Raw genomic sequence first — 27,905 nt, forward strand, 5'->3', positions numbered from 1 at the left:
AACCAGGCATATTACTCCCATAGTATTTAAAAACCAATATTTAACCGTATTTCTCTGAAAATTATTTAGGAATAGGTCTTAATATCCTTCTATTTGAAATGATATGCAAGCCTTCCCTTAATAGAAAAATCTTCATGATGCTTAGAAAGACTGCATTAAAAAAAAAAAAAACCTCCAAAACTTGAGAACATGTAGTCCCTTAAATCTACCGTTCCACTGAACAACTTATAAAGTTCTGTGAATACCCACAGAGGAAAATGAAACCCAGTTCCATTTTGCAATTTCCATTGCAATTTCTTCCTTGAAATTTTTAATTATTTTGAGCGGGACTAAAAGTTATTAAGCATATGAGATTGAAGAGTTTTTCATAACTGATATATTATCGTTGTCTGTCATGTTAATTCCACTTTGACTTAAACTCTAAAATTAAGCATTTTAAAACAATCAATGCTTCTTTGGGCATTTATCAATTTCTTTTTTCTGAATTGCTTCTCGAATCTCATTCCTTTTTTCTTGGTTTAATTTCCTTCTTATAGAAGACTATCTTTAGTAGTTCTCTTAGGGATGCTCTATGAATGGAAAACTCTTTCAATATTGGTTGTCAAATTTAAATAATATCATATCTGGCTATACAATTTAGGTTAACTGATATTTTCTCTCAGTGCCTTGAAACTCTTCTTCATTTCTGACCTTCATGTGTGCTTATACACTTTTGAAGATAGGGTATGTATTTATTCTTTTGCTGCTTTAAACTCCTCCTTTATAAAAGTAAAATCTCTTTTTCCTTAAGTTTCTTCAGTTTGGGGAGATGCATCTATTGGCAGACTTTAAATTTTCACCAACTGTAACTAGCACTCAGCATCTTTCAAAATTTGAGGATTATGTCCTTGTTCAGTTCTAAAAACTACCTCAACTATGATTTCAGTAAATACTGCTTGTTTCTTCTGCTCTCCTACTGAAACCCCTCTAATGTGTTCTCTTCTGGGTCTAACATCCTTTTCTCTATGCCTTTTAACCTCTCTCCCATGTTTTCCATCTCCTTATGCAACTGTGCAGCATTCTAGATCTTTCTTCCAATTTACTTGTGCGTTGAGGTTTTAATTTTAATGACCATATTTATTTATATAATATTTGTATTATTACGAGGACTCTTTGGTTGTTTATCAAATCTTCCTGGAATTTTTCCTGATTTTTTTTTTCTAATATTATCTAGCTCTCTTATATCAGTTGGGGGGGCTTGTGGGTAATTTTATATCATTTCAATGGTCTAAAAATATTATTTAGATTATTCTAACATAAATTTCTTGTCCATCTGTTTACTTTTATTTATGATATAGTGTTTTCTTGGGTGGTTTCTCATTTTCGTTGCTAGCTCACCTTCATCAGAATAGGTTTTTTTATGGAATTCCATGTGCAGTGGACTAGGAAACAATGTTCTATAGCAATTCTAGCTTTACTTTCCCAAGTGATATAGTTTGGATATTTGTCCCCACCCAAATTTCATGTTGAATTGTAATCCTCAATGCCAGAGATGGGGCCTGGTGGGAGGTGTTTGGACTATGAGGATGGAACAATCCGTCATGGCTTGGGGCCGTCACATGATAGTGAGTTCTTGTGAGATCTGGTCATCTAAAAGCGTGTAGCCCTTCCCCCTCACTCTCTCTCCCGCTTACTCCTGCACTATGTGACGTGCTTGTTCTGTTTTCACCTTCCACCATGATTGAAAGCTCCCTGAGGCTTCACCAGAAGCCAAGCAGATGCCAGCACCATGCTTCCTGTACAGCTTGCAGAACCATGAGCCAATTAAACCTCTTTTCTTCATAAATTGCCCAGTCTCAGGTATTTATAGCAATGCAGGAATAACCTACCACACCAAGTATTCCAAGGGCTCGAAAGCCTGAAGCCAGTTTTTATGTTTATTTATTGGCTTGTTGATTCCTGACATCATACTTATGCACACCACAAGCCTGGGGTTTTACTTCTCCTAAGATACTAACTTGTTTCTCTTTGCACTTCCTGATTGCTTCCCTGGCTTGGCTGGCATAGTTATAATGGCTTGAGGTTGAGGTCCTGTCTTTCTTCTGGGGTCTCAGTCACTGCTCCTCACTATGTATGGTCTCCAAGTCATGTTCACTGTCACTTTGGGAGCATTACTCCTCATCCCCACTCTTAGTGGAATATTAAATCCAGTATTCTCCCAGACCTCTGCAGGCTTTCAAACTTATCACTCTTCATTTAAATTCATTCTTTGTTTCTCACATGTAGTTATAGATTTTCTCTGATACGCCTAGTAATGTATTGTTACATTTTTAGCCACCATTTCTTTGTGTCTAAAGAAATAGGGCATTTGTTTTAGTTCTGACAACCCTTTATGTTAAGGGTCAATAGAGCCATTGAAATGTTTTTCTCTCCAGATTTTATTCATCAGAAAGGCTGCTTTCCCTTAGGAAGTTGTCCCACAAAATGGTTTCCATAAATTCAATCAATTGGTAAGACGGAGGTCTCAGGTGAAAACTATTTCAAATGCAAACTACTAAAAAAATCAGGGAGGTAAAAATCTAATATTTCTTGTCAACGATATAGAAAAGTATGTTTTTGTAAACAATTGGTTAAGTTTAAACTACAAAAAACTACAAATAGAAATACACATACAAATAAGAAGTATTACAACTGTTTAGATGTATCTCTACTTACTATAGAAGCTTCGCTGTGAAGAGCTAGTCTCATGGTAATATTTTGCTAAAGATGCTAAAATAAAATGTTAATTTAAAATAAATATATTTTATTTGACTACTGTTGTTATTTCTTTTTTTTTTTCTGGAGTACACTATCATTACATTTCTTTGTACCTTTAACAGGGAAATTTTGGGACATGATTATATGCGTGAGCCCTGGGTCACATTTTAAGCCACAAAACCAGAAAGACAGATGTTTCTAATGTTTGATGCTGTCCCTTCTATTCAATTACCACATGTGCTCATATATTTTTATTTTTTAAAAATACAGACAAACTTCCACTATGTTGCCCAGGCTGGTGTTTAAATCAGACAAATGCAATTACTTGATTCCAAGATGGTCAATTACTGGTTTGTTTACAATGGGGAGAAACTAGGAAACAAAACTAAATATTTAAACAACTATGGGACATCTGAATGACAGAATGTTAAGCAACTATTAAAACAATGTTTTTGTAGAGAATTAAATGATATTAGTAACTTACCATAACATATTATCAAGCAAACAATAAGACATACAATTGTATTTTGAAAAATATGTATGTGTGTTTAAAAGTAGCAAAATGCAACATACTATAATTTTAGAAATGCTAATAATTCCTAGGTAATTTTAGGTTATCTTGTATTTTCTTTCTATACTTTGAAAATTTTCTACAGGGAATAAAAATTACTTTTTTAATAAAAATGTAAGAAAAACATGTTGGTGTTCCAATAGCAAAGTTTAAATAATCATAAAGGCAGAGTTAAAACTTTTTAAGACCATGCTGCATAGAATTATGAGTGATGAGAACATGGGTTATGCAACAAAGAACCAGCTGTCAAAAAGAAGAGGAAACAAATATATCAAAGGAGGCCAGAAAATTTGCTCATCAGTGCTGTCTGCTAGAACTTTCTGTGATCACGGAAATGTGGTGTGTCTGTGCTGTCCAATATGGTAGCCATTAGCCACATGTGGCTATAGAGCACTTGAAATATGACTAGGAGATGAAGGAACAGAATTTTTAATTTAATTTAAGTAATATTTAAATAGTCATATGTAATTAATGGCTTCCCTGTTGGACAGCACAAATCTACTTGGTCACTTAAGTGTTATTGCCTATTCATTAGTGGGAAGAATAATATACTTATATCTTGATATGTTAATTATATATTAAAAATAAATAATTATAGATAATTACAGTTGGCAGAACTGGCCTAGTTATTTTCCCCACAAAAATGCTGATCTTCCTATGATGAGTCCAAGATTTTGCAATATTTGGCTTTTGCTATGGTTTGGATATCTGACCCCTTCAAGCCTCATGTTGAAATTTGATCCCCATGATGGTGGTGGGGCCTAATGGGAGGTGTTTGGCTCATGGGGGCAGATACCTCACGAATGGCTTGGTGCCATCCTAGTGGTAATGACGGAGTTCTCTTTTTAGCAACCACGAGAGCTGGCTGTTAAAAAGAGCCTTGCACTTTCCCACCTCACTTGTGCTTCCTCTCTTGCAATGTGCTCTCTGCACATGTCAGCTCCCCTTCACCTTCTACCATGAGAGGAAGCAGCCTGAGGCCCTCACCAGAAGCAGATGCTGGGTGCCATGCTTCTTGTACAGCCTGCAGAACTGTGAGCCAAATAAACCTCTTTTCTTTATAAATTACCCAGAGTCAGCTATTCCTTCGTAGCAACACTAAATGAACTAAGATAGCTTTTAATTACAAAGGTGGCATCTGTTACTACTCTGCATTCTCATCTTCATTTCAGGTAAGTAAATTTTAAGTTTTGGCTTCTCTTAGTTCCAAGACACAACATAAGTCATTCCCTGTTTTTGGGAGGACAGAGTCAGGATGGAGAAAAGAATAAAATTCATTGAAAATTTAAAATTAAGATAATTAAATATGTGAACTATAAGTGAGTAATATAATACCTTCTCCCAGAAAAGATCAGGACTGGGAGTGTTACGAAGCTTTGACATTTCTTAAAGTACACTCTGCTGCATTTTGTGTATGGTCTATGTGTAATAGCTCATCTTCAACACATACACACACACACACACACAAATGTGAGAATAAAATTACTTATTTTCTTATGCAGTTTTGGAGTAAGTTTATTTAGAGCCATAAGTTTTGTATTTTTATTGAAATATATGCTTGTCACCTGCAGTTTTGTAAAAGGATAGCATTTATTCTCTCTCTCTTTCTTCCTCTGTCTCTCTCAAATTGCCTAGAAGGATTAATCCACAGAAATCTACATTTTAGAAAACCTGCTTTAAAAGAGTACTTTTTCTCTATTTTGTGTTTATGGGATAAATGAAACTGTTCTTTCAATGGGTGTTGGCAAAGAAGGTCTGGAAATTTTATATGAATTGCCAAGGACAGAATATTGATCATTAGCCAATCAAACTGAATGATACTGGACATTATACTTAGTCCACAGAAGAAGAATATAGGTATATGCATATAAACATATTTTTAAAATGTTGAATAAGGGACAATTCAGATCTTTTTCAATTTCAGTTCACAACGCACAGTATTTTCAATGTTTCAGGCATGGCTAAATATACAAGCATCATACATGATTCTAAAGCATTATAGGCTGCTTGCCCTTAAAAATTACCAGTAGCTAACACTTTTGCCAGTTCAGGGTACAAAAAAAATAAAGACCAGGAGATGCTAAAATGATCCATGTCACTATGGTTATAAACTTTGAAACTTACAATGCACACCTTAAAATCAACTTAAAGTTTCCAAGGAAACCAATGAAGATATTTTAAGACAAGAATAATATGATTTGCAAATCAAAATCCATTTAAGACTGTTGCCACAGCACTATGTGTTAATTGGTTCTTGCCATATTTTTTAGGAAGTCAGAAAAAAAAATCTTATGTTTCATGAATCCAGCAATAACTAAGACTGCAACCCTCATTTTCTTACCCGTCTGCCTCGTTAACATATATGTCAAACATAATGAAGAATATGTAAAAAAAACCCTTGTTACTGACAAAGATTTTGCAATATCTTCAATAGAATAGAAGAACCAGAAAGAAGCAGCAATAGGTAGGCAGAGAGAGGAAGGGAGGAAACTATTGACTGAGTAACTATGTGTGATTGAGTATAAAATGGGATCTCAAAATCAGATTCCATTTTACACCCAACCAAAACTGAGAAAACTGAGGCTCAAAAAAGTGAAGTCATTGACACAAGGTGTCGACTATTAATTGCTGAGCCAGGATATGAAGCCCAGTTAGTCTGATTCCAAAACTTATATTCTTCCCAGTGGATCAGACAGAAGGAATGGGAAAATGCTATGCACTCAGGGCACTAAGTGGACGGGTTGGAGCATAGAGCTCAAGTCCTGAGCAAATGTATTTCTGCATAAAGAATTAGTCATCGGGGAAGGTCATGCTGGAGCTACGCTGAAGTGTAAAGCTTAGTGTTTGGACTCTACCTGTTTCCCCTCCTTGGCTCTAAGATAATGTGGACCAGGGATCTTACCTCTACTCCCGCCACTGCATGAACAGAATGCCTTGCACATGACTAGATGCTCAACAAGTATTTGTAAATGTGCATTTTAAAAATTGGTCATGTCAGTTATGATATAAAATTAATCAGTGAACATGCTAGTTGGGGCTTTGAATCTGGAGCTACTAATTTCCCAGGTTCCATCTCACACCATCCACCAGGCGTAGTCCTACCACCCATATTGCCACACTGGTTTTAGCAGGGCAATCCTCTGAAAGTATTTTCGCTACAGTGGCTTGAGGCATAGTAACACTGGATGGAGACTAGGAACTCTAAGCAAATATCTATGAAGTTCACAACAAGGCTGTATTAATCACTCTGGAAAGAGGTGGTGAAACTATTCTCTTTGATAACTCCTCCTGTGTCTGTGTATCTGTGCTTTGGATAGCCTGCACAGGGACATCATTAAATGCCCTCCCGGGGTACTGCACCCGCCTTTGGGCAGGATTTAACCTTCAGTATGCACTCAGCAATTGCAACGTAGTGTGCTGATGACTCCATTCCCAGACGTCCCTCTTGACACACTGAACTCTAGAGTGTTTCATCTGGTGGTTTGAACCAAGAATTGAAATAGTTACTTGGGCAGAGGAATTCTACGTCCTCTTGTATAACCTAAGCAAAGACATTTTTCTTTTCCAAGCTAGAAAAACAGGCCTAAAACAGAGATAGGTATAAGTAGTCTTTGCAAGCCTTGCCATTTCTACCTCCCTCCAGGGAATCCAACCTGTGGTATAGCACTGGACCTTGACAAATAGCACAGTGATCTAGGAGTACAATGTGTTATCATTGTTGCTTTTATTATAACAGCTGGAAGCCGGCCAAAGCTTTGCAAAGAAACCAGAAAGCAACAGCAGGGCACTGGGCTGCCTTAGAAAAACATGTCTTGGCTCAAAGAGGAACCTCTTTAACAAGAACCTGACACCTCAAACTTAGCAAAAAAGCATAGCTCAGGTCAATCACATAAAACACAGCTTCACAAGATTTGTCCCATAACAAAGCTAGAAATACAATGGTGTAACACATTTGGTATACTTAAGAGCCTGAGGAAAGGTGCAGCCACTTAAGAATAAGTTATAGAAAATCTTTGTTAAATACTCTAAGGAAGGATTCAGGCATCTTCCTACTTATCTAACTTTTTGGTGTATTCTAAACTTGGCCAGGAAGGAGAGGTGTGATCTCGGCTTGGTGATTCCTGTAGTTCTCTGGACCTTGGCTGCCTCACCTTTACCTGAAACTGTTGAATGGGATGACCCCTTAGATTCCTTCCAGCTCTGACATTCCATGACTAAAGGAAGTCAAGGTTTAACACTGATCTTGACATCCTGGGGCAACGTTTTAGTGTATGCAATTGTCATACCTGAAAAAATGTCAAGACATGGTTAGGGTTCCTCAGGTTTATTTTCCCTTGTTTGGGAGAATAAAATAGTATATTTAAAATATACTAGGATAAATCTTATAAACAAAATAGTATAAATCTCCCTTCTGTTAAGAGAATGCAGAAATAAAATACAAAAGTTCCCCCACTCCTTCTTTGCTCAAGGAAAAGATGAACTTAGATATGTGTTTGCTTTTAAGCAAGTTTTAATGAAAGAATTTTTTTGGCAGGTCACTTGAGCTTCAAAGCAGTATTGCTGTTTCAGAAATGGCACAAAAAGCTGTTCCCCAACAAGGGATGCAGCAGAGGTAGAATGTTTACCACCTAGGGTGTTAGTGAAAGGCCCTGTCTCTAAACATCCCACGTTGAGATAACTTCAATGCTTGATCAAAAACTAAATCTCATCCTGTCATAAGTGAGCAATGTTCTGTTTCCCCTCGCGCCTCAATACTGAAGCAATGAGAAGATGAGGCCTCTCCTGTTGACACAGTTACCAACCAAGTTAAACGTGGCATCTTGTCAGCCTTAACTGCTAGACTTGAGAAAATGGAATTTTCATGAAATGAGACTGCTGATTCACAAAATACATGCCATTAGTTTTGATTTAAATTATAAATAATCTTACCCATGGTCTTCTTTTATTTTTTTAAACTTTCCCTTCCATTCTTTGATTTTTAAAGAGTCTCCTTACAAAGAACAGTTTTTGTTTTTACCATGGCCACCATGGCTAACTTTTTCTTTAGAAAAACTTTCAACGAAATAAATGCACTTCCTGTAGTTCTTAAGCCCACATAAATGAATGAATGAATGTCTTTCCTGCAGTTCTTAAGCCTACATTTACATAAAGGGGAGTTTCACTCTTATACTGACACTGTCAAAACCCTCTACCTCCCTTCCACTCCCTCCCTGCCAGGTAAAAGCTCCACCTAAGACAGAACGCCACCCAGGTTCCAAAGTAATTTCTCCCACACCTGTGAATGACCAGAATTATTATCCTCTAAGTGCTTCTATTGTCACTTGAAAAAGGTACCTGCTTAACTGATTCAATTAATTCACAAGAAAACTAGGAGGACCGCTTGGTTTACCCAAGGAATTGGGACTAGGAAAGTTTGTTAATGCAAACAAGCCACCTAAATCTGTGATTCTCAAAGAAAGACCTGAAGTCCTCTGCTCTTAGGACTAGAAAACAGCCCAGGGCTGCAGGTGTTTCCTTCAGGTAGTGGGGAAACAATATGCAGAAAGCTTATGCTAACCTTTGGAACGCATGCACCAAATTCGCTTTGTTAATAAAATTTCCTGAGGCCTCTAATTCAGACTTTCCTCGAAAGTCTGACTGTCACGTCACACTCAGCAGAATCCCAAAGTTGTGAATGCACACGTCCTTGGATGATTGGGATGCCAGGCATTTCCTATTCCAAGAGGATGTCTTATTACTGCTCCTCAGTGTTGTTCTGAGTTGCTCATGATTTTCAGAGACTGATGTTCATGACTGTAAGTTGAATATTTATGTTTGTGTCATCCTCATCAATGTAGTCTGCTACAAGTTGTTTGGTGAATCCCATACAGTGCCGTGAAGCATATTTGCATCAATGACATTTCTAGACTATAAACTTCCAATTATTTCACCAATAAAATACGTATACTTTACAGTACAAATGCAACTTATCCATACTCCATCTTCTGAAACTAATATGTCTGCTTTCCTTGTCTATTCCCACCCCTCGTCTACAATTTTGCCTGTATGGTGTCACTTTATTATTATCACTAAGTTACTTTCTCTACCTAAAACTTACCTAGAGTAAGATAACACAGCCATGGAATCTTTTAGCCTACCTAAATGTGTCATAACCAGACGTCTTTGAAACTCAGCTGTAAATGACAGCATGGATGGAAAACGATGGTCCAGTTTGCAAGGCTGGCTTACAGAGCACAAGGGGATACAGTTATGAAAGGTCTGGACTACAATAGAAGTAGTAGGGCCAACAGATCTATATAGTCAGGTTTTTGTCGTGTAATGTATTAACTACAATAGAAATGCATTTAAGAATATCAAGTATTTCTCTGGCTCTTGACACAGTTGACTTGACCTTTTGCTGTCTAAAGAATTGGGGTTTCCTGTTCCGGGTGCTACTGGCAAATGCTCTGGCACTTGCACTTGGGAGGCACAGCTTCGACCACCGACTCCTCAGCGCAGCTACCTGTGTATTGCAACTGACCATTAAATTAAACATTGAGTCAGCTGGGTGTTCAGTGACCTCAGTGAGTGGATTAAGCATCGCTAGTTCTGCTTTATTAAAGTGCAGCAGACGTGCTCTTCTGTCCCTTCCGTTTGTGGTTCTTTCGGAAAGTTTTGATATTTGGTTTTGTTTTGTGTTTGCTTTTGTATTTTTATATCTTGTATTTATCCCTGAACATATTTCAAACATTTTTTAAGGAAAGAAATTCTTTTGTGTATATATAGATACTTGAGATTCAGTTCCTCAAAAGTTCTTGCTGCTGTCACGTGTGACTACTCTATCCGTCAAAGTTCTATGGAACGTGGTTTGTATGTAAATCAATGTGGGGCATTTGGCCCTTGAAACCGGAGAACATTATGGTAGGTGAAATAAGCCAGAAACAGAAAGTTAAATAACACATGTTCTCACTCATATGTGGAAGCTAAAAAATAGTTGATCTTACAGAAGCAAAAAGTAGAACAGAGGAAACTAGAGGCTGGGATAGGTAAGAGGAAGAGGGGTTAGGGAGAGGTTTGTTAAAGGATAGAAATTTAGAGCTAGATAGGAGGAATAAGTTCAACAACAATACATGATTTCAAAGAGCTAGGAAGAGGATACTGAATGTTCCCAGCACAAAGAAATAATAGTGTTTGAGATAATGAATATGCTAATTACCCTGATCTAATCACCATACATTATATGTATTGCAACATCACTATGTACCCTATAAATAGGTACAACTATTATGTGTCAATCAATTTTGTTTTTGAGACAGAGTCTCACTCTGTCGCCCACGCTGGAGTGCAGTGGTGTGATCTTGGCTCACTGCAAGCTCCACCTCCCAGCTTCAAGGGGATTCTCATGCCTCAGCCTCCTGAGTAGCTGGAATTACAGGTGTGCACCACAATGCCCAACTAATTTTTGTATTTTTAGTAGAGATGGGGTTTTGCTGTGTTGGCCAGGCCAGAGTGTGATCCACCTGCCTTGGCCTCCCAAAGTGCTGGGATTACAGGCCTGAGCCACTGTGCCCAGTCAATTAAAAATTTTTTTTTAAAAAGAATTCTCTTGTTCATTCCTACTGTATCCTGGGCAAAAGCTAAACATCTATATCAGATGCACTGATTGTCTTTCTCTCTCTCAATCTCTCTCCCTTCATTGAAGCTTCCCTTTAATTCCCAAATAAATCCAACTCCCTTCCATACTGAACACCATACCACTGATTCAGCATCATTTCCATCCTATAAGCAGGTTCTTTCTCTCTCTTTTTCCCCCTTATCCATCCATGCATCCATCCATCCATCCTTCCATCCATCCATCCATCCCTCTCTCATTTCATTGCCAAGTATTTGGGAAAGCAGTGCAAGTTTACTGCCACGTTGGCTTCTTCAGTTCTCATCCTCTCCCTGACATCTGATTTCCCTACATCTCTCGTTTTCTCTCATTGGTTCTTCTTCTGGTGATTTCTTCTTACATATTAAAGTTCTCTAGGTTCCAACTTGGGCCCTCTTTTTGTCTCAGTCTACATGTCCTCTCTGAATGATCTCATCCACAACCATGGCTTTAACCATAGCCTGACTCTAGTGACTCAAAAATCTTTCTGTCCAACACCAGTATCTTGTCTTTACTTTAGAATTGGATAGCCACTGCATACTGGGTGCATATAGCTAAAATTCCAGCTATCTGTAAGTCTTGCAAACACAACAATGGTATGGAAATCCAGCTGAAAAACACTCATGCCCAGTGGAGCATGAATGTAAGACAAGTCTGATGCAGTGAGAAAAGCATAAAACCCAGTCAGAAACCTTGGGTTCCAATCCCGGCTCTATTGTTTTTAGTCATAGGGTAGGTCCTCCATCTATCTGACTGTGATTTTCACTTGTCGAGTGTGACTTACTGGACTTTAAAGATTTTCTGGTCGGGCGCGGTGGCTCACGCCTGTAATCCCAGCACTTTGGAAGGCTGATCACGAGGTCAGGAGATCGAGACCATCCTGGCTAACACGGTGAAACCCCGTCTCTACTAAAAATAGAAAAAATTAGCCAAGCATGGTGGCGGGTGCCTGTAGTCCCAGCTACTCGGGAGGCTGAGGCAGGAGAATGGCGTGAACCTGGGAGGCGGAGGTTGCAGTGAACTGAGATCGTGCCACTACACTCCAGCCTGGGCAACACAGTGAGACTCCGAGCGAGACTTCGTCACAAAAAAAAAAAAAAAAACCAAACATTTTCTGTGAGGGATTAAATCAGATAATACATGTAAAGGTGTGATGTAAGCTGTTAAGTATTATTCCAATTTCTGATATACTATTATTTAAAATGTAGTTGGACAAGCAGGAGTAACCATTTAAAATGAGTCAAAAAGTACTAACCACCAGAAATGCAAATATCAAATTAATTTGCCTGAGTAAGCTAAATACATAATGGTTTTTCCACTTTAATGTACATCTGGAAGAACTTATTAATAATGTCAATGCTTGAGCTCGAGCCCAGATTTAATTGGTTGAGAAAGAGGCCAGTAATCTCTACTTCAACATCATCCCCATCGCCACAGGCAAGTCAGGGCCACAATTCAAGAAATAGTGAACTATAATGCACGTGAGAGACAGGCAATCCTCAAAATATTCTAATGACTTGTAAAGGCTTCAGAACCAGTTCCTTCTTGGGAAGCACATTGCTTCTTTTGCTGAGTTCAAATTGTGATGAATTTCAAAGCTTCCAATTTTGGGCTTTATACATAAAGCAATCATTCCTCTCTCACTCCCAACACACACACGCACATAACTTTTTACATATAAATAAATATATATATTTACATATGCATATTCTGTTTTCATTAATGGATTTTTTTTCCTGTATACTATATGAGTAATAATGTAAAGACACAAAATAATACAGATACTAATTAGGCATGTTTGAATATCTATTGCTATCAAATATTTTGTATTTCTCTTTTCATATCTTCGCTGATGGGTTTAGATGAAAAGACTACAAGCCTGCATACTCACGGGGAGGAAGGTGCCAAACCAGAAATCAGTAGCACAGGTCGGTAGGAATTAATCTCAGCAGGCTTGCTTCAGCATTTGGAAAGACAACCAGCAAAACACTTCCAAGCTGGTGGCTCAGTTAATATGGGAAGCTATTTTTACTACAACAGAGAGCATTTCTAGAGAATGAGATTATAAACCAGGGATACATCCCAAACATATTAATATGGCTTTAATTTTATTTTACAGAAACCATGCTTCAGAATATTTTAATCTCCATGTGAATAACTGTTTTTATTTTGTATGTATGCATGATGCAAGTATGCATATAACACATTTATATGCACGTGCACTATTCATACACATACATACCTACAGGTAAAAATTTGGGTAAGAGAGTAAATCAGATGTTTTAGTCCTTGTATAAATAAGGTAAAAGCCAGAACTTTTAATGACTTACACATTTCATCAGAAAGTTCTGCGTTTTGAAATGACAAAAACTTGGAATATTTTTGAAAGGAATAGAATACTTTGGGTCATCATTTTCATTTTTAAGATGCCTTAAATGTTTTAGTTCCTTTTAATAAATAGTCTTACACAATAATTTGGTTCTCACTGTCATATTAGGTAAATGGGTTTTGTTGTTGTTCGTTTTTGCTAAAATTAGTTTATGGTGAATATTTGTTTAAAACCTGTAATACCAATACCACCCTATGTAACTCCATCAGTAATCAAAAATAAATACAAAAAATACGGCTCTTCTTTTTATTAAGGAAGTTATATGAAAGCCCATCACTTTCACAAATTAGGAGACTACACTACTGCAATTTGGCTGAATCAGTGGATATTTTTAATGTTGCTTATTTTGTGCTTTAAAATTTCAGTTATCCCAGAGCATCTGTAATTTTGAATGATGATGAGATATTCCTGGTAAGATGTAATGTTTTATTTTTCTTCCTGGATCTATCTCTGATCTGGTTCCAGGGCACATCAATTTAGAAACTACTCATCGATTATGATAGCTTTGAGAATAAACATTGGAACATTAACATTCTAATTTTGTTCTTTACAGGTTGATGGTAGAAAATGTATAAAGTTTAAAAACATGCAAGTCTTATTAGCATTCTGCTTAGATAAATACAATCTTATTTTATTTCTTTCTCCTTTTATCCATGCCCTGCCAATTGAGAGTGCCAGGTTTCTCTCCTTTTCTGTTTCACAGCAGCTCCAAAGCTAAAGGGAAACCAAGGGGGAAAATAACTACCTCAAAAGAGACATTTTCCATGACACTAATGGCTGGATTTCAGATACTTTCCAAAGCTCACTGGAAAGGGAGAACTCATGGAGAAGACACAACCAGCTTTAAGTATCCTATTACTCTCAGAGGTTGACTCAGAGACTATTCCATGTAGAAATACTGAAGGGGTTGTAAAAAAGAAAGAAAAGCAGAAACAAAATAAATAAATAAAAACAACATAGTCATGCTCTGTTTATCCTTCTTTCCCTTGCAAAAATCTGCTCTCTGGAGTCTGCTCTGGCATTTAAGGAGCTTGAAAGTCATCCCTCCCATCCAACCTCACAAAGAAAAAAGCTGAAGAAGTAAAAACCAACAATTCCTCTTAGATTCCCTCAGAGGATTGATGTCAGAGGGCAAACCATTGGCCCCGTGATCGCAGAAAAAGACAGAAATGTACAGAGAATCATCACCTAGTGTAACAGAACGCTTTGGGAAAACCAGCCTTGGGATAGAAAAACTTAAATTGCAACTGACTAGTTGTTCGAGGCTCAATGTGGATTAATTTGAGCATTAAAAACTCCTTTGAGGATCAGGGAGCAGTTTTAAGGGGGCTACCACACATTTGTGACTTTTACTTCCAGGAGCCCTACTAGGTTTGCACAGTGAGGTTCAGGGAGAAATTTCCTGATGCTTTCAACAAGGGAGAGGAAAATAGTAACCATTCTGAAATACACTCAGTCACTCTGCTCTTCTAAACAACGGCCTGTCTCAAAAGAAACTATATCACCCAGAGCCCAACAGACTGAGATTATAGCAGAGTCTATAGCACCTGGGAGTAGGTAAATACCCAACTCCAACCCCTCTATCCTTCCCACTGCACCTAAAGAGGAAAAGCCCCCAAAACCCAAGGAGCATGTGTGGAGATCACGGCCCAGGGGTGGAGCCTCACTGTGGGGCTGAGTCCTAATCATCAGATTACACAAAGCATCCCCCTTCCTCTGCACCTTTCCACAATGCCATAGGGCTCCTGTATAATAACAGATGAATGCGACGGAAAGAACTGCATGACCCATACCTTATTTAAGGAGAAGTTTCTAGGAAAACCCAAAGACAACAGCGGGGAATAAAAACAAGGACATCAGAGGGGATGTTAGCCTCTAAAGCCTCTAGCTACAGCAAACAGTAAACACAGCTCAGTTCCTAGCCAGATAAACATAAACCCTCACACTAATGACCTGTATGCCTCATTTATTTAGTATATCACATCCTACTGTCAACAACAACAAAAATTCCCAGGCACACTAAACGATGAGAAACATAGTTGGAAGAGTCAGAGCAAGCATGAGAACCAGACTAAATATGGAAAATATACGGGAATCGTCAGATCTGAAATTAAAAGGAACTATGATGAAATTCAAGAAATCAAAACCATTGTAATAGAAATGAAGAATGAAAAATTAGTTCAATAGACTGGACACAACTGAGGAAAGAATCAGTAGAGTTTGGACATGTGTCAATAGAAACTTTCAAACTGAAATATAAAGAGAAAAAAATATATAAAAAAGAGAGGACATGTCAGGCGCCGTGGCTCATGTTGTAATCCCAGCACTTTGGGAGGCCAAGGCGGGCTGATCACTTGAGGCCAGGAGTTCAAGACCAGTCTGGTCAACATGGTGAAACCCTATGTCTACTAAAAATATGAAAAAAAAAAAAAATTAGTGCATGGTGGCACATGCTTGTAATACCAGCTATGAAGGAGGCTGAGCATGAAAATTGCTAGAACTCGTGAGGCAGAGGTTGCAGTGAGCCAAGATCATGCCATTGCTCTTCAGCCTGGGTGACAGAGTGAGACACTGTCCTAAAAGTAAAATAGAGAGAGAGAGAGAGAGGAGACAGAACAGAATGTCTAAGAACTGTGGGGGTAATTTTAATATAAAAGGCATAACATACATGTAATGGAAAAATCAGAGAAGAAAGAGAGAAAAGAACAGAAGGCATATTTGAAGCAATAATAACTGAGATTTTTCCCCAGTTAATGACAGATAGATAGTGTTATGAGCTTAATTGTGCCCTCCTGTTCCCCCAACCTTAACTTATGTCAACGCCCTAACTCCCAGTAACCTCAGAATGTGGCTGTATTAAGTCATTAAAGAGGTAATTAAGGTCACATGAGGTCATAAGGGTGAGGTCCTAATCCAATATGACTGATATCCTTCTAAGAGGAAAGGATTCAGGAGATGGGCCTATACAGAGAAAAGGCCATGTGAGGACACAGGGGAAGGTGGCCTTCTGAAAGCCAAGGAGAGAGCCTCAAGAGAAATCAATCCTGCCAGCACCTTGTTCTTGCACTTCTAGTATCCATAGCACTTCTACCCTCACTTTTATTGATGAGAGAATAAATTTCTATTGCTTAAGCCATACAGTCTGTTATATTTTGTTATGGTGGCTCTAGTAAATGAATCCACCAAGACGTACAACCAGGAAACTCAAACAACACCAAACACGATAACTATCAGAGCAACCACAGACATATCATATTTTCACTTCAGAGAACCAAACATGAAGAGAAATCTTGAAAGGAGCAAGGGTGGATGGGGTGAGGGAAGCCTTACCTGGAGAGAAGAAAAATCTAATAACTGCTTTGAATTTCGCATCAGAAACCATACAAGCAAGAGGAGAGTGGGGTGACAGATTTAAAGTCTCTAAAGAAAAAACCCATTAACCTAGAATTCAGTATTTTGTGGAATTATCAAAAGTGAAGGGAAAATAAAGACTTTCTTAGACAAACAAAAACTGAGAGAATTTGTCGATAAAAGACCTGCCTTGAAAAGAATGTTTAAAAACAGTTCTTCAGAAAAAGGGAGAATGATAATAGGTTGAAACTACAGAAAGAAAGGAAGACTATTAGAGAAGGAATAAATGAAGGTCAAACAAAATCTCTTTATAAAAAATTTCTTAATTGATCTGATGGATAAAAATGTATTCACAATGATACCAGCAACAATGTATTCAGTTATAGCCAAAAGGAAAGGAATGACAGCAATATTATAAGAGATAAAAAAGAGAAAGTAGGAATACTCTGTTATGGGATGCTTGCATTATATGTTAAGTGTACAGTGTTATCTAAAAATGGACTTGGATTCATTGTGAATGTATAGTGCAAACTCTAGAAAAACTTTAAAACATTTAAAAGGAATTATTGATACTGGGCAAAAAGAGAAAACAGAATTATACATAATGTTCATTTAAAATCAGAGAAGGCAGAGAGAGACAGGAAGCCAAAAGGAAATTCATAAAAAACAGTTATAAACATTAATGTAACAGTTACAGATATTAAACCAACTATATCAATAATCACTTTAAATGTGAATGATATACATCAAGTAAAAGACAGGGACTATCAGAGTGGACATAAGAGAACCAACTATATTCTGTTCAGAAGAAACTCGCTTTAAATACAAAGACACAGATAGATTACAAAGGATGAGGAAAGAGACACCGTGCTAAAATTAATCAAAATAAAGCTAGATTAGATAAATTAATTTCAGACAAAGGCTCTAAAAAAAATTTTCAGGGATAAAGTGATTTTATCACATAACAATAGAGGGTTCAATTATACACAAAGACATAACAACCTTTAATGTGTATATGCTTAACAACAGATCATCAAAATACTTGAGGTAAAAACTGACAGATTACAAAGAGAAATGGATGAATAATTACTATCATTGGAGGCTTCAACACACATATATCTGTGGTTGACAGATCTAGTAGCAGAAAATCAGGAAGGACAGAATCAAACTGAGCAGCACCATCAATCAGCTGAATTTAATGGCCATTTATAGAATAATTAATGCAACGGCAGCAGAGTCTATAATCATCTCAAGTTCTCATGACATGCACCAAGATAGACCACATTCTGGGTCATAAGACACACCTTAAAAATGTAAAAGAGTAGAAATCTTTCAAAGCATGATCTCAAACAACAGAATTAAACTAGAAATCAACAATAGAAAGATAGCTGGAAAATCTCAAAGTACCTAGAAATTAAACAATACACTTATAAATAACACATGGACCAAAGAAGAAGTCTCAGGAGAAATGTTAAAGAATTTCAAGCTAAATGAAAATAAAAGCACATTTTATCAAAATTCACAGGATGTAGTGAAAGCAGCGTCTTGAGGGAAATCGAATGCATACATTAGAATAAAGAAAGATCTAAAATCAATAATCTAAATTCCCATCTCAGAAAACTGGAAGAACAAAAGCAAATTAAATCTAAACCAAATAGAAGAAAACAAATAATAGAAATCAGAGCAGAAATCAATAAAATTGAAAATCAATAGAGAAATTAAACGAAACCAAAATCTGGTTGCTTAAAACAATTAATATTGATGAGGCTCTAGCCAGGCTAATTAAGAAAAAAAAAAAAAAGAAGACACCAATTGCTAGTACAGTAACTGAAAAGGAGGCCATCACTACTGATGTTCTTTATCCTAAAAATAGTAAAAGAATATTATGAACAACTCTACCTCACAAATTTGATAACTTAGGTAAAATGAACCAAGTTTTTGAAAGATACAATCTACCAAAACGCACACTAGGAGAAATAGATGATCTAAATAGGCTCGTACTTACTGACGAAATTGAATCAACAATAACAACTTACCAAAACAAAAAGCCACCAAGCCCAGATAACTTCACTGGGGAATTCTACCAAACATTTGAGGAAGAAATAATACTCCGTACAACCTCTTCCAGAAAATAGAAGCAGAGGAATATTTTGTAACTAATTCTACAAGGCCAGCATTACTCTAATACCAAAAAGGAAGACTACAGACCAACACCCCTCATAAACATAGATGCAAAACCACCAACAAAATATTGGCATATTATATCCAACAATGCATAAAATATTTTACATCATGACCAGGTGGTATTTTTTCCATGTATGCAGGGATGGTTGACAATTTGTACATCAATTAATGTAACCCATCACGTCAACAGGCTAAAGAAAAATCATGCAATCATATCAACACATGCAGAGAAATCATTTGACAAAATCTAGCACCGAGTCATGATAAAAACCCTTAGTAAACTAGAAATGTAGGGGAATGTTCCCAACTTGATAAAAAAAAAAAAAAAAAGCCTACAAAAAAACCTACAGCTAAAATAGTACAAAATGAAAAGTCTCTCTTCTCTCTGCCCTCATGCCTAAGTCAGAGTCTCCTAAAGAGCCGGAACAGCTGAGGAAGCTCTTCCTTGGAGGGTTGAGCTTTGAAACAACCGATGAGAGACTGAGGAGCCATTTTGAGCAATGGGGAATGCTCACGGACTGTGGGGTAATGAGAGATTCAAACACCAAGTGCTCCAAGGGCTTTGGGTTTGTCACTTAGGCCACCGTGGAGAATGGGAATGCGGCCATGAATGGAAGGCCACACAAGGTGGATGGGAGAGTTGTAGAACCAAAGAGAGCTGTCTCAAGAGAAGATTCTCAAAGACCAGGTGCCCACTTAACTGTGAAAAAAATATTTGTTGGTGGCATTAAAGAAGGCACAGAAGAACATCACCTAAGAGATTATTTTGAACAGGATGGAAAAATTGAAGGGATTGAAATCATGACTGACTGAGGCAGTGGCAAGAAAAGGGACTTTTGCCTTTGTAACCTTTGATGACCATGACTCTCTGGATAAGACCGTCATTCAGAAATACCATACTATGAATGGTCACAACTGTGAAGTTAGGAAAAGTCCCGTCAAAGCAAGAGATAGCTAGTGCTTCATCCAGCCAAAGAGGCTGAAGTGGTTCTGGAAACTTCGGTTCTGGAAACCACCACTGAAGTGGTGATCGTGGAGGTGGTTTCGGTGGGAATGACAACTTTGGTCGTGGGGGAAACATCAGTGGTCTTGGGGGAAATGTCAGTGGTTGTGGTGGCTTTGGTGGCAGCGGTGGTGGTGGTAGATATGGTGGCAGTGAGGATGGCTATAATGGATTTGGTAATGATGGAAGCAATTTTGGAGGTGGTGGAAGCTACAATGATTTTGGCAGTTACAACAATCAGTCTTCACATTTTGGATCCATGAAGGGAGGAAACTTTGGAGGTAGAAGCTCTGGCCTCTGTGGTGATGGAGGCCAATACTTTGTCAAACCACAAAACCAAGGTGGCTATGGCAGTTCCAGTAACAGCAGTAGTTACGGCAGTGGCAGAATATTTTAATTAGGAAACAAAGCTTAGCAGAAGAGGAGAGTCAGAGAAGTGACAGGGAAGCTATAGGTTACCAAAGATTTGTGAACTCGGCCAAGCACAGCGGTGGCAGGGCTTAGCTCCTACACAGAAGACATGTTTTAGACAAATACTCATGTATATGGGCAAAAAACTCGAGGACTGTATTTGTGACTAATTGTATTACAGGTTACTTTAGTTTCCGTTCTGTGGAAAGTGTAAAGCATTTCAACAAAATGTTTTAATGTAGTTTTTTTTTTTTTTTTCACCCATGCTGTTGATTGCTAAATGTAATAGTCTGATCGTGATGCTGAATAAATGTCTTTTTTTTTTTTTTTTTTTATAATGTGCTGTGTAAAGTTAGTCTACTCTGAAGCCATCTTGGTAAATTTCCCCTGACAGTGTGAAGTTAGAATTCCTTCAGGGTGATGCCAGGTTCTATTTGGAATTTATATACAACCTGCTTGGGTGGAGAAGCCATTGTCTTCAGAAACCTTGGTATAATTGAACTGATAGTTACTGCTGTGACCTGAATGAAGCTCACCAGTAAAAAGGATTACCCAAGCAAAATCATGAAATTATTGGTGATAAAAATGAGTGTTGGCACATCTTATACAATATACTAAATAGAATAATGGTACCAGATAAAACTATAGATGGGAATGAAGCTTGTGTATCATCCATTATCATGTGTAATCAATAAACGATTTAATTCTCTTGAAAAGAAAAAGAAACTAGATGCTTTCCCACTAAAATCTGGAAAAATGCAAGAATGTCCCCTCTCACTACTCGTATTTGCCAGTACAATAAGACAAGAAAAAGAAATAAGAGGTATACAGTTTGAAAAGGATGAAACAAATCCTTGTTCAGGAAGACATATTTGTCTATGTAGAAGATCCCAAAGAAACAACAACAAGAAAACTCTTAAAACTAAGTGATCATAGCAAAGTTGCAGAATACAAAAAAAGCGGTTTTCCTATGTACCAGCAATGAAAAATTGAAATATGAATTTCAAAACACAATACTATTTACATAAGCAGCAAAACTTAGGCATACACCTAACAAAGTACGTAGAAGATATATATTAATAAGAGTACACAATTCTTTTAAAAGAAATCAAAGATCAAAATCAATGGAAAGATACACCAAATATGTGGATAAGAAGACTCAATATTGTAAGAGTTCTTTCCAACTTGACCTGTGAATTCAATGCAATCTCAATATAAATCCTAGCATATTTTGAGGATATTGGCAAACTGATTCCAAAGTTTAAGTGGAAAGCAAAAGACCCAAATTAGACAACACAATACCGAAGAAATACAATGACAGGGAGTTGACACTATCAAACTTCAAAACTTACTATAAATCTATAATAATCGAAGTGGTGAGGTATTGGTCTTTTAAGTGGAAAGCAAAAGACCCAAATTAGACAACACAATACCAAAGAAATACGACGACAGAGAGTTGACACCATCAAACTTCAAAACTTACTATAAATCTATAATAATTGAGGTGGTGTGGTATTGGCAAAAGAATAGAAAAAATTAATCAAGGAAGCAGAATAGAGATTTCAGGAAGAGACTCGGACAAGGTAGAAAAGGTAATCGAATGGAGAGAAGATCCATTTCAAAAAATGGTGCTGGAACAACTAGACCTCTACATGCAAAAAAATGAATATAGACTCCAGATTTTACAAATTTCACAAAAATTAACTTTTAGATTATAGACCTAAAAATAAAATGTGAAACTATAAAACCTTTAGAGTATAACATAGGAGAAAATCTAGGTGACCTTGAGTTTGGAAATGACTTTTTAGACACAACATCAAAAGCACAATCTATGAGAACAAATTGTAAGTTGGATTTTATTAAAATTTAAAATTTCGATTCTTTTAAATATACCATTAAGACAATGAAAGATAAACTACAGACTGGGGGAACATTTTTGCAAAACATATCTGATAAAGCACTAGTGTCCACAATATACAAGGAACTGTTAGAATTCAACAACAAGAAAACAGCAACCCAATTAAAAAATAGGCAAAATATAATATCTGAACAGAAATCTCAGTGAAGAAGATACACACTTGGCAAATATGCATGTGAAAAGGTGCTCAATATCATATGTTATTAGAGAATTGTAAATTTAAATAACAATGAGATACCACATCTATTAAATGGCTAAAATCCAAAACATTGAAAACACTAAATGCTGGCGAGGATATGGAGCAACAGGAACTTGCATTCATTGCTGGTGGGAATGCAAAATAGTGTAGCCACTTTGGAAGACTGGAAGTTTCTCACAAAGCTAAATATTCTCTTACCATATGATCCACTTTCCTAGGTATTTGCTCAAATGAATTGGAAACTTATGTCTTCAAAAAAAATCTGTGCATGAAGGCTTATAGCAGCTCCATTTGTAATTGCCATATGTGGAATCAATTAAGATGTTCTTCAGTGGGTGACTGGATAAACTGTGGTATATTCATACAATGGAATATTCAGTGATAAGAAGCAATGAAATATCCTCCCGTGCAAAGACATGGAGAAACTATAACGAATATTGTTAAGTGAAAGAAGAAAAGGCTCTACACGTGTAACTCCAACCCTATGACATTCTGTAAAAGATAAAACTATGGAGATGGTAAAAAGATAAGTGGTTGCCAAGGGTTGGGTTAGGGATATGGATAAATAGGCAGAACACAAATAATTTTTAGGGCAGTAAAACTAAATGGTGGATAAATGCTATACATTTCTGAACACCCACAGAATGTATAACACACAGAATTAACCCTAATATAAACTATGGAGTTTTGTTAACAATTATGTATTAATCTTGGCTCATTAATTGTAACAAATGTATCATATTATGGTAAGTTTTTCATTATAGGGGAAAGTATAGGTGGTATTGAGGCATTTTATTGGAACTCTCTGCATATTTTGTTTAATTTTCTGTAAACCTTGAGCTTCTCTAAAACACATGAAATCTATTAATTTTTAAGACTCTGTTCCCTAGAACATGATTTTAGGAGCCACTAACACCTGGCTTCAAAAACAGGCATGCAGGGATGGATTCATTAAAAGTGAATGACAAAGGCTTGGAAAGTTCTTCAGAGGACAATAAAACAGAACTGTAGAGGCCCTCTTAAAGCTCTTATAAAACAGGTAACTGTCTAAATTAAATGCCAAAGGGAAGCCAGATGAAAAAACACACACACACACAACTTGTGTTGATGGAATGGATATATTTGAAAGCACTGCAATGTTTTAGATTAAAAAAAAATAATGTCTACTTTTAGAAAAATGAAGTTCTTTCATTTTTCCCAATATCTTAAATTCTCAGTTATCTAATATTATAGATAATGGAATTATTAATGGAGAATGCAGATATTTAAGGCACTGTTATTTTATCAGCTATTCAAGGTTCAAGACACAGTTCTAAAGTCATATAGGCTAATAATTTGGTTTTGTTTTGTGTGTTTATTTCAAAATTCTTTTGAATTAGTTCACCATGTATTTGATCTCTTTAGCTGATCCTAAGTTCCTTGTCATCTCTTCCCCAAAACAAAACTTTGGATACGGCAAGATTTCTACCAATGGTAACTGACCAACTTAAAATCTGTCCCTGAAGGAAAAAGTACTATTTATCCCAAAGCTGCTATAATTATTTTATGTCAGCCTACAATTGCTGTGGTTAGCCAACTAGAATACTTTCTTTTTGCTGGCCTCTTATTATCATGTATGAAAGATATATTCATTCTCAATATCCTTTTATTATTACTTTAGTATGGTTTTGGCAAGTAGAACTTCATCTTGTCTAGTTGTTTAGGGGCACTAAGTACGATCTCTCGCCATGGGTCTGAAAACCTTCACAACATACTAGAGAAAAGACAGGCCTTCGGTTGAATATTTACTGAGGCATAAATCATCACCCTACAAGATAATGCGACGTTCTGAATGACTTTAATTGTTTACATTGGGAGGTTCTTATGTGGGGAACAAATTTTTCCTTCTGCAACTGTCATATGTTGGTTTTGCCATACATACCAGAAAAGTCTGTATCCCTCCCACACACATCTCTCCCTTCCATACTAAATAGATGTTTTTTCTGGCTAAATATTCTTTGTCCTTCAAATTCAAAATTTAATTCACTTCAAAAATTAATGTGGTTACCATGATCTTGACAAAATCTACATTGTCATTAAGGTCTTTTGAGATAGCCCAAGAACCAAATTAATATTAATTGTCTTACCACTAGGATGGCGTGAGTGATGCAGTCACCTCAGGCGCAAAATCTATGGAAGTGTCAAAAAACTCAGTAATCAAAATAAATAATACCTTAATACAATATTTGAAAAAATCAAAATAAATAATATTTTAGTGCAATATTTGAAAAAAAGAAAAATCAATGCAAAAAGTTCAAATGGACAAAATATCAAATGAACTAGGAACTGGGTGTGATGGGTGAGATGAGTCATACAAGCAAGTACAGGGGAGGCTCCTGTCTTTATTGGGCATTTCAATTTCTTGGAGTTAAACTCCTATTTGGACATTAGAGATTCAACCCTTGAAAGGAGCCAGCCTAAAGACATTGCTCCATTTGTTCTCATTTCTTTTTTTAAAATAATACTTTTAATGTTTAGTTTAGATTCAGGGGGTACATATGCAGGTCTGTTACATGGGTATATTGCATGATGCTGAGCTTTGGGGTATGACTGATCCCAACACCCAGGTAGTGAGCAAAGTCTCCAATAGGTACTTTTTCAGCCTTTGCACCTCTCCATTATTCCCCCCCACAGAACCCCCCCATTGTCTACTGCTCTCATCCTTATGTCCACATCTCCCTAATGTTTAGCTCCCTCTTATAAGTGAGAACATGTGGTATTTGGTTTTATTTTCCTGTGCTAATTTGCTTCAGATAATGGCCTCCAGCTGTATCTATGTTGCTGCAAAGGACATAATTTCATTCTTTTCCATGGCTGTGTAGTATTCCACGGTAAATTAAATGCCACTGTGTAAATTAAATGCCAAATTTTCTTTATTCAATATATCATTGATGGGCACCTAGGTTGATTTCATGTCTTTGCTGTTGTGAATAGTGCTATGATGAACATACAAGTGCACATGTCTTTTTGGTAGAATGATTTGTTTTCCTTTGAATATATACCTAGTAACGGGATTGCTGGGATGAATGGTAGCTCCATTTTTAGTTCTTTGAGAAATCTCCAGACAACTTTCCCCAATGACTGAACTAATTTACATTCCCACTAACAGAGTATAAACATTCTGTTTTCTCCATAGCCTTGCCAGTATTTGTTATTTATTGACTTTTTAGTAATAGCCATTTTGACCGGTGTGAGATGGTATATCATTGTGGTTTTGATTTACAGTTCTCTGATGATCAGAAATGTTGAGCATTTTCTTGTATGTTTGCTGGCTGCTTGTATGTCTTCTTTTGAGAAGCGTCTGTCCATGCCCTTTGCCCACTTTTTAATGGGGTTGTTTCTTGCTTGTTGCATTAAGTTCCTCATAGATTTTTTTATTTGACCTTTGACAGATGCATAGTTTGCAAATATTTTCTCCTATCCTCTAGGTTATCTGTTAATTCTGTGGATAGTTTCTTTTGCTGTGCAGAAGCCCTTTAGTTTAATTCATTAGTTTAATTTAGTTTAGGTTTCGCTTGTCAATTTTGGTTTCTGTTGCAATTGCTTTTGAGGACTTAGTGATGAATTATTTGCCAAGGCCATTGTCCAGAATGATATATCCTAGGTTTTCTTCTAGGATTTTTATATTTTGAGGTCTTATATTAATCTTTAATCCATTTTAATTTTTGTATTGGCATAAGGTAGGGGTCCAGCTTCATTCTTCTGAATGTGGCTAGCCAGTTATCCCAGAATCATTATTGAATAAGGAATCCTTTCTCCATTGCTTATTTTTGTTGACTTTGCCAAAGATCATATGGTTATAGATGTGCAGCTTTATTTTTGGGCTCTCAATTCTGTTTCGTTGGCTTATGTGTCTGTTTTTGTAATGTGTACTACAATGGCTTTTTAATGTGTACTAAAATAGTCGTTTCTAGGACCTTTTGTGTGCAATGTGTGTGCCCAGAGGTACCAGTAAAAACCCTGCCTCGCCTTCTGTTTCAGTTTGCTACAACTGACGCTGTCTCTACTTCCTACCAAAGCTCTCTTGAGCTTTCCTGTGCCTTTGCCTCCAGCCCACACTGCAAGTCCTTAGTGCCAGATCTCTCTTGATGATGCAAATACATCTGGGGAAGCCTATTTCTGACTCCACTTTAACTGGCTGGAATTAGAATGCTTTTTGAACTTGTACACAAAATATCAGAAATCTTATCCAACTTGATTTTCAAAGAATGGAGTTTATAAAGATATAGACCTTTTAGTCCGTATTGGTTTGTCTTAGTTACTGAACAGAATCAAAACATTCCATTTTTCTATAAAACCAAGATAACTATGAAAAAGCGGTTTTTCATATCAACTGATCTATAGAGGCTTATGTTCAGCATAACCTACTTGGTAAGTTCAAACTGGGGATGGAAACAGGTCAGGATGCTAATAAAGTGAAATAAACTTTTTTTTTTTTTTTGAAATGGAGTCTCGCTCTGTCGCCAGGCTGGAGTGCAGTGGTGCAATCTCGGCTCACTGCAACCTTTGTATCCCAGGTTCAAGTGATTCTCCTGCCTCAGCCTCCGGAGGAGCCGGGACTACAGGCACCCGCCACCATGCCCAGCTAATTTCTAATTTTTGTATTGTTAGTAAAGACAGGGTTTCACCATGTTGGCCAGAATGGTATTGCTCTCTTGACCTTGTGATCTGCCTGCCTCGGCTTCCCAAAGTGCTGGGATTACAGGCGTGAGCCACCGTACCCGCCAATAAACTCTTCGGTAACCTGCTTTATGCAATAGAGTCCCTGTGCCCTAAAGTTGTCTTAGAAAAGACAGCCTAAGTAGTTACTATACTTTGGACCTCACAGCCCAAGCACATCACACCATCAATATCCTCTTTAAAAGACAGGGGTGAGGTTTTATAAAAGTATGTTTTAAACAAATGCCAGTAGGAAATTCAAAGTTGGATAATTCATATTGCTGCTGTAACTTATTTTCACTTAAAAAGAAAAAATCGTAGAAAATGGAGCATCATTGCCTGCAGGTACAGACATGTATGGTGTCTGAGATCATTGTCATTCCCTTCCTCTCATTTTTCTCCCATATCATCTTAATGGAATAATTACATTATTCTTTACTTGTACATAATTCAGGCAAGCTAAGCACAACCTCTAAAATGTTTCTTCAGAGGGAAAAAACCCACACCTAATGATTAAAGAATAAGTTACTGTAAGTAGCAAGTATTCCAGGTTTGGGGAGAAAGTGTAGGAGATGATCCCCTCGGAAATGGACACCGATGGGTGGTAACGTGTGTGGGAACAAGAGTGATTCCATCTTAGATGCTAGTCCGCCATGTTGACTCCTGACTAACCCCGAGTCTGGGAATGCCTCCAAGATGTCTAGTTGATGATTTACTCTCTATGTAGAAACACTTATTTACTCTGAATTTCCCCTTTCCTCCACAACCACCTTTGATCTTGTTGCATACATCACCCGTAGCTGTGACACCCATAG

At 37.0% G+C, this 27,905-nt stretch overlaps 1 protein-coding gene and 1 pseudogene across 7 annotated transcripts in view; one reads left to right on the forward strand and one right to left on the reverse strand.

The window, feature by feature from the left end:
* Nucleotides 1-27,905, reverse strand: part of RGS7 (regulator of G protein signaling 7) — a 577,395-nt gene that overhangs the window by 116,686 nt on the left and 432,804 nt on the right. The window lies entirely within an intron of this gene.
* LOC112633205 lies at nt 19,255-20,261 on the forward strand (annotated as a pseudogene).

Source organism: Theropithecus gelada, chromosome 1 (assembly GCF_003255815.1).
Source record: "Theropithecus gelada isolate Dixy chromosome 1, Tgel_1.0, whole genome shotgun sequence".
Classification (NCBI taxonomy): domain Eukaryota; kingdom Metazoa; phylum Chordata; class Mammalia; order Primates; family Cercopithecidae; genus Theropithecus; species Theropithecus gelada.